This window comes from Saccostrea cucullata, unplaced genomic scaffold (genome assembly GCF_032062105.1).
Source record: "Saccostrea cucullata isolate Sc308-1 unplaced genomic scaffold, CSIRO_AGI_Scuc_v1 ctg947, whole genome shotgun sequence".
Taxonomy (NCBI): Eukaryota; Metazoa; Mollusca; class Bivalvia; order Ostreida; family Ostreidae; genus Saccostrea; species Saccostrea cuccullata.
In genome coordinates, this window is record NW_026922127.1 from 140,389 (window position 1) to 148,865 (window position 8,477).

The 8,477-nt window shown below is 33.3% G+C and overlaps 1 long non-coding RNA gene across 1 annotated transcript; it reads right to left on the reverse strand.

The window, feature by feature from the left end:
- Positions 1 to 4,938: 4,938 nt before the first annotated feature.
- LOC134261238 (uncharacterized) lies at positions 4,939 to 8,474 on the reverse strand. The gene is made up of 3 exons (XR_009990774.1): positions 8,378 to 8,474; positions 7,709 to 7,753; positions 4,939 to 5,056 (listed from the first exon to the last, which is right to left on the reverse strand). It is a non-coding gene; the product is annotated as an uncharacterized LOC134261238 (long non-coding RNA).
- Between the last annotated feature and the right edge of the window lie 3 nt (positions 8,475 to 8,477).

Here is an 8,477-nt window from a genome sequence, read left to right on the forward strand (position 1 = left end):
CGGCACTTCCTGATGACTTTGACATTGTTTGTTGCAAATCTTGCTCTTGTTAGGATTTTCTTCAGATTGGGTGTCTGTCTTCTGCTATTGATAATTTGAGACTCCTTGATAATGTCTTTTAGATTCTGAGATTGTTCTAAAATGGGAAAAAATCTCCTGGCTGATCTTAAAATATTGTGGTTGCGTGGATTGTGCGTCACAACAAAAGGGATGTAGCTTTTTTCACTATCATCCTTGCGGCGAGTGTTTCGTTGTACAGAAGTCGGAATGTTTTTTGCTTTTTCAATTCCGGCATTGATAAGATTCTCCGGATAATGTTGTTTTTGGAGATATGATTTAAATTCCTCTAACCTTTTCGAGCGTAAAGTTGTATCGGTTACTATTGTGCATATGCGTCTTGCCATGTTGTATGGAATATTACGCTTAGTATGTGATGGGTGACATGAATAGAAATCCAAATATTGGTGCGAATCTGTTTTTTTGCAGTACAGGTCTGTAATAATTTTGGTATCATCCTTAATTAGAAGGAGGTCCAAAATTGGGAGTTGTCTGTCACTCATCTCCATAGTGAATTGAATTGATTCCTGTAATTGATTTATTACCGTATGGAATTTTTCTAAATCATCTTCAGTTTTATTCCAAAAAATAAAAATATCATCAAGGTACCTTTTCCAGTTTTGGCGAATGTATTGTACAAAAGTTTCGTCAAATATTTCCGGAAGTTTATTATAAAGCTTTTCTTCCAAGTAACCCATAACTAGAGTGGCATAAGTTGGGGCCACTTTGGTACCCATAGCTGTGCCCTTGATTTGGAGGTAAAATTGCTCATCAAAATGAAAATGGTTATTTTCTAAAACTACTTGAAGGGCTTCAAGTATAAATTCTTTAGAGAATCTTTCATTCGTTTCTGTTGGATATTTTTCCATCCAAAATTTGACAGCTTCAAGTCCCAAGTAATGTGGGATGTTGGTGTAAAGACTGGTTACATCAAAACTTACAAGAAGCGTATTTTGTTGTACTTCCTCTGGAATGTAATTAAGGAAATCCAAATCATCACGGATGAAACTGGGTACTTTTTTGCACAATGGTTTGAGAATCAAATCAAGTAGATTGCTCAGTCTTTGTGTACATGAGGATGGTCCTGCTATTATGGGACGGAGTTTTAAATCCGAGGGTTTCGGAATTTTTATATATGTATTTTCACATCTTTTGATATTTTCCTGGATTTCCCTGGATTTGTGAATTTTTGGTAGACCGTAAAAATTGCTGGTTTTAACTTCAAAATGTGCCGTGACCCACGTTGTGGAACATGTGAATATCTGGAAGAGGGAAGCGAAAAAACTTTAAAATGTGGTAAAGAATTAACACCAAACGCCAACATGACCTGTAAATCAGAAAATGTTATTTACTGCATAACCTGTCCAACCTGTGATGAAAACTACATAGGACAAACCGGCAAACTGAACGCACGAGTGCGAGTCCATAAACAGCAAATTCGGGATCCTAGCATAAGGAATACGCCGTGCAGTGAGCACTTTGCTACCTGTGGAGAAGGGAAATTTAAATTATTTCCATTTTATAAAATGCACAGTGACTGTGAAATATCCATAGTAGCAAAGGAGGACTACTTCATTAAACTATTTAACCCAAAACTTAACAGAAAATAATTACTTCAGTTTTAACTTAGTTAATTTTCTACATGTTTTTTGGTTTATTTTAGTGATTGTAGCGGTGCGAATTATAATGCTACCTTTTAACGTTATTATGACGTCACAATGGACAATACTTGACGTCGTGCTTATGAACGTTACTAAGCAATTTTATATTTAACTTTTAACTGTCTGAAGAGCCATTAGGCAGAAAGCGCTAACAGTAAAAATGATTTTTCGAGATTTGTGATTTCTGACTTTTTTTCATTGGATATATATATATATATATATATATATATATATATATATATATATATATATATATATATACAGTACCGACCAGACCCAACCTGACACCAAAGCAGTCCCAGAAAGCAGTCCCCGGGACTGCTTCGGGACCGCTCTGGGACTGCTGTGGGACTGCTCTGGGACCGCTGTGGGACTGCTCTGGGACCGCTATGGGACTGCTCTGGGACTGCTATGAAAAGCAGTCCCAGCAGTCCCAGCTGCCCCTGGGACTGCTTTCTGGGACTGCTTTGTTCACTCATGTGTGACAAAGGTTCTGAGTGACAAGATAGCTCCGCCCCCTTGTGTATTCTGAATTTGCAGGCTCCCTGTTGTTTTGTTTACTTGCAACAGAGAGGAGTTTAAACTGTTTAATAAGCAAGGATTTCTTATAATCTTTAAATAACTTGAGATTACATGTATTATAGTTAATTTATAGTTTAAGGGACTGTATATTTAGACAAATGTAATATAGAATATTTTTAAAAATAATGTTGTTCAATAAGGAAGTCAGGAGGAGATTTTTATTTCTAAAATGTATAAAACTTCAGACTCATGAGAAAAATTAACTACATGTAGATTTATTTTATTATTAAATCTAAAATTAAATACTCAAAAATTGCATTTGGCACTGTTTAAAAAAATCATTACATTTAGATATAAGATATTTTAATTGAAAAGGCAACACCTTTTACAAGTACCACGCTAAAAGAGTATTCCATGTAACCCGAAAATAAAAATCTAACAATTTATTTTATGACATGAAATAAAATTATGGCACCATTCTACCTTAACATAAACAATGAGAACAATTATACGGGAATTTACAGATGAATTAGTTTTTAATTTATAAATAAGTTATTAAAAGAGTAAAATAAAAAAAATAAATAAATTAGCAGTTAAAAATACCGGGAATTGTGATTTATTTCTTTTTTGTTTTGCTTTTGTTTACCAGCTGGCCGATAATTTGTATAAATAAAATGGTATAAACACCCGCGGTTTCAATCGCCTTTGGGCAGAAAATCAATCATGCATGTTATTTGGGTACACGTATCAGTGTTACACATCATTGAACATGCTGCTCAATTAACAATGACCCTAATTTCAATCTATGTAAAAATTGTAATGCAAAAAAAAAAAAGATTAATGAAATGCGTATAAATTTCTTTCAAGATTAATTAATGTTGAACATACATGTAATCTTATGATCCTATACTGGTCACTAACACAATTTACAAATAAAACAATAATTTTTAAGTTAAAATGTCAGTAAAGAATAATCAATACTGCAAAATATTACTTGGCAAAGTTAGCAATGAATTTTTCAAAAGCCCTAATAAAAAAATGCCTTTAGAGTATCCCGATAGTATTGAAATCGGCCATGATCTATAATGATTAGACCTATTTAAAACTAATTCTTGTGAAATATAATTAATTCAATTTTAATTTTCTGTATAAAAAATAAATAAGGGAGCCAGTATCAATCACAAAAAAACCCAAGATAATTGTAAATATTCAATTTCAGTGTAATTCATTTATGTAGGTGTGTAAGCTTTCTTCCTTCAATAAATATTATTTCAAACTGTTTCAAATCTATGCGGTACTGCCCATACATGTAAATGGCCTTCGCATTGTAAGGATTCCTGGCATACTGCTAAACAAAAATTCAGCTGCCTTTTATAGTTCCATTGTTTATTGGAGATCTCATTTCTGAGTTAGCCCCGCCCATTAAATTAATAAACCCCGCCCACTGGGACTGCTTTCTGGGACCGCTGGGACTGCTGGGACCGCTCTGGGACTGCTGTGGGACTGCTCTGGGACCGCTGCGGGACTGCTCTGGGACCGCTGCGGGACTGCTTTAACAGTCCCAGAAAGCAGTCCCCGGGACTGCTCTGGGACTGCTTTGTGTCAGGTTGGGTCTGGTCAGTACTGTATATATATATATATAATTCAAATGACAAACTCAAACTTTTATCTAAAGCGCTTTCGCCCCATGCGGGCTCATCAGTAGATCTACTAATGAGCCCGCATGGGGCGAAAGCGCTTTAGATAAAAGTTCGAGTTTGTCATTTGAATTTGGATTTTATTTTATCCCTATACCAAGGAAAAATATTTTTTTTGAATATATATATATATATATATATATATATATATATATATATATATATATATATATATATATATATATATATATATATATATATATATATATATATGCATAATCTTTTTTTAAGCATCTCAAGTAAATTACAGCCGTTGGAAAACTCTAGGTAAGTTTAAACTGTACTTTAAACTTTTTTCTTCATTGAAGATACGACAATCCTTCGAAAAACAAAAACGGTTTTCATTCATGTTTTATCAAAATTACTTAGCTTCGGCTTAAAAACTATGTAAAATCTGAAATAAACAAATGTGGTTTTGAAATAAAAGATTCATGTATGTATCTTACCTCAGTAATCTCATTGGTCAAATGCATGGGCGGATTATTATAAACAACATTTGTACATGTGTTGGCCCCGTAAATTGTGTTGTTAAACAATGTCATTGCTGGAGTTTCTCTATATCAATTTTTAGTTTAAAATATAGTTAATAAATATTGATAACATTGATTGAACAGAGGCATAAATGTCCATTTACTCCTTCTTTCCATATTGTGAATTACTACATGTAACCGTAGATTCCCTATATTTCTCGCAGGTAATAATTATGGCGAATGGCTATTCGTCGTTAAATCCTGAGAATAATTATATACGAATAGACAGTTGGTAAAGAGATTTTACATAAATATTAAAACCATGAATAATTAAAGCCGAGAAATTTAATATATCCAGTGATGCTTCTCGCGAAAATACGAGATAATTAACTCACGAGTATATATAGGAATCTACAGTATACAGGTATAAAGATTTCATTTATCAAACCTTTAATATATCGTTATAGAGGTAAACAACTAACTCCAAAAGAACAAAAGACATTTAAAATGTTTAATACTCTTCATCAGTACGTGTTAGTTTTCTTCTGTCGTGCATTATGGAAGATAGTAATTGCTATAGCAGTTAGAATTATGTTTAGAACGAGTCCACCAAAAAGATTTCCAAATGTCATGCCTTCAAAGTTATTTACTGGAATTTATGTCAAAAAGTTAACTATCAGATGTGTTTCACAATATTCTTGAAAAAGTGAAATAAATGACACATAATACTTTACAAAATGTAAAACTAGTATATCATCGAAAATTTTATATGAAGGATATGAAGATAAGGAACAGTATTCAGTCTCAAAGTCCATAAAACATTACAAAAAAGAGCATAGCAAACATGGAACCCCAAAACATCAGAGGTGGGATCAGGTGCCATGAAGGAGTGAGCATCCAATGCTGACCGGTCACACCCGCCGTGTGCTCCTTGTCATTATCAGGAAATAACGGAAAAAATCCGTCGTCAATCACAGGAAGAAACAAGACCTTTCAGTTAAAACTGAAAGACGTCTTTCAGTGACTTTTCAGTGGCCATTCAGCCACTGAATGGCACATACATTTCAGTGACCTAGTCTCATTTCAGATACCTTTCAGTCACCATTCAGCGGACATATTTCCATTACCTTTCAGTGGCCTTTCCGTCAACTTTCAGTGACCTTTCCATCAACTTTCAGTGACCTTTCCATCGTCTTTCAATGACCTATCCGTCGACTTTCAGTGACCTTTCTGTCGTCTTTCAGTGACCTTTCCGGTGACTTTCAGTGACCTTTCTGTCGTCTTTCAGTGACCTTTCCGCCACCTTTCAGTGATATTTAATGTTAGTCTAAATTTAGCGATTTTTTCACTAGCTTATTAATATATTATCAGACTTTTTTTCCTTATCAATGAAGCAATACATGTATTTTGACTAAAGATTTATTATTCAATCTTAATTGTGTTTTTTACTTGTATCGTAATTAAATTCGCGTCCCTAAAAATATGTCTAAATAATATTATAATTTTATTAAATAAATATTTATTAAAAATGATATTTAATTTTTTAATTACATTTAGAAAACAAAATTGCGTCAAGTGATAAAGAATAAAGATCCAATGATCGAATCAAAATATACATAAATGCCGCCTAACATTCTATAGTGCTTATCCGTGTATTTTTTAATTGATATATCTAATTTTGATTAATGAGACAGAATTTATTTGATTTACACCTTTTCTGGAAGATCCCTTATATACCTGATTAATTTCGTTTCTTAATTAATTGTCAAAACCGCAGGATATTTTAGCTTTTGAAAGACATCATTTTAAAATTCATTTTACATGAATAGAATAAATCATTAATACATGCCTTTCGTAGAAAAAACTAAATATTGTAGATTTTAGCTTTTAAAATGATATTGTTTTAAATTTATTCTACTAAGTTTCTACAGTGTAGATAGAGAATTTACAACGATCTCACATATCTGACACAGGAACAGGTGCCCGTCGCTGATAATTGTCATCAACCCGATAGGAGATGTGTAGTAATGAGTCTGCCCCAAAAATCCGCGCAATTAACATAGAATATACAAAAGATATACGAGATATATACACATCACAGCTCCTCAACACAACAGGTGAACCGATTGTTCCATCGATTTCTACAAATTGATTGATTTTAATCAGTAATTATTCAACAAGAAGCCGTAGCTCAATTGGTATGGTCGCGGACACTCAAGCAGGAAACCCGGGTTCGCTTCCAGCGTTGTGCACGATTTTTTTTCTTGCATTAATTTTTTCCCTCAATTTTTTATTCGGAAATAGATAAAATTTTACCAGGGAAAAGTGAAATGATTTTTTAAGTTAAAAAATAAGCTGATTATTCAATAAAAAGATGCAACTGAATGATGGCTGAAAGGTCACTGAAATGTATGTGCCATTCAGTCGACTGAATGGTAACTGAATGATCACAGAAAGGTCACGGGAAAGGATCTTTTTAGCGACCTTTCAGTGACCATTCCGTGGGCATTCAGTTACCATTCAGTCGAATGAATGGTGGATTTTCATCCTGTGAATTCAGTGTATCAATAATGGACTAACGACTAACAGTGGGTGTGGAAAACGTTAGTCAGCATTTGACTTAATGATGAATTGTATTTGCTGACAAGATCATTGTATCGATCATAGAACTTACGAAATGATGACTTTAAACGAGACAGCTGATAGTCTTATTTCATCAACTTGCTTGTCAATAATTTGCATCGTTTTAAAAATTGATTATACGTAGAGCATGCTCTTGCTTATCGAATCAACTGGGATGTATATACTCCGTGTGCAGGTGATGAAGGTATATTGCTGCATAAGTAAGGGAAGTTGACGATAGAAAAGTTAAAGTCATCACGTTTATAATATAGCTTGGTTGATCGATTACCATTAGTGTCTTTTTCAAATAAAATATCCAAGTATGAAACAGAAGTGTCCGACTCTGTGGCATCTTTTATCTCAAGCTCACCAGGATATATCGTATCGATGAAGGAATGGAAATTACCATTATTAATTGACAATATGTAGTCGATATATCTAAATGTCGAGTTGAAGGCCACAGCAAGTGTTTTTTTTTCTTTTCACGCATAAAATTTGCATATGAATATAAAAATAAGTCTTCTTATAACGGAGCGCAATTTGTACCCATGGGAATTCCAATAGATTGTTGGAATACCTGGTCTCCAAAAACCACGTAGATATATCTATGTTTTGTTGCCAATTTTTCAAAATTAAATAAAAAAGGATTGGATCTAAATAATACTGTTCAGTTGGATACATTTATGATCGAGTATAGACGATTGAGGTTTGTCATCAGGGGGCACTGAAAAAATTATATTTCTTTAAATATTGATTAAATAATGTACAGTTCTGGACTTAATTGGTATTGAATATGGTTTGTTACTCACCAGAAAAAAAAATTAAGTGGAAGCCGAGGTAGTCTCAAAGTTTTGTTAAAAATGAAAGTCGTATGAGATATATAAAACATCTATAATTACATATATATGACTTGTAGTTGGATTTATCTAACTAGTTTAAATGGTGTATATTTGCTCGGCAAGCCTAGAGAATGTACACACCATTTAAACTCGGTGAATGAGGCCAAAATCAAATCACACTATATAGATATTTTACACATATTTAACTAGGAAATTTATGTTATATGTTATACGTTTACCCCCCCCCCCCCCCCCCCCCCCGATTTGTAGCTTTTATTAAATGTAAAGTTCAGTTTCCCTTACATGTACCCAAGAAGAATTTTAAAAATAGAATAACACAGATAATTGCCTAAAGGGAAAAAAGTAAATCCACAAATTATATTTATGAGAGCAGTTTTGAAATCATTATTGCATATAATTATGTTATAAATAGAGATATATAAGTAGAAGAATATGAACCTACCAAGAAAGCATTTGGAATTTATATAATTGGATATAACCACACTTACAGACGCAGGTATCGTTCTGACAAACAGACCCAGATGTCACGGAATACTGCTCATTTCGTTGACAAGTTTCATTCAGCTTTAATTCGCCTGGAAAACAAGA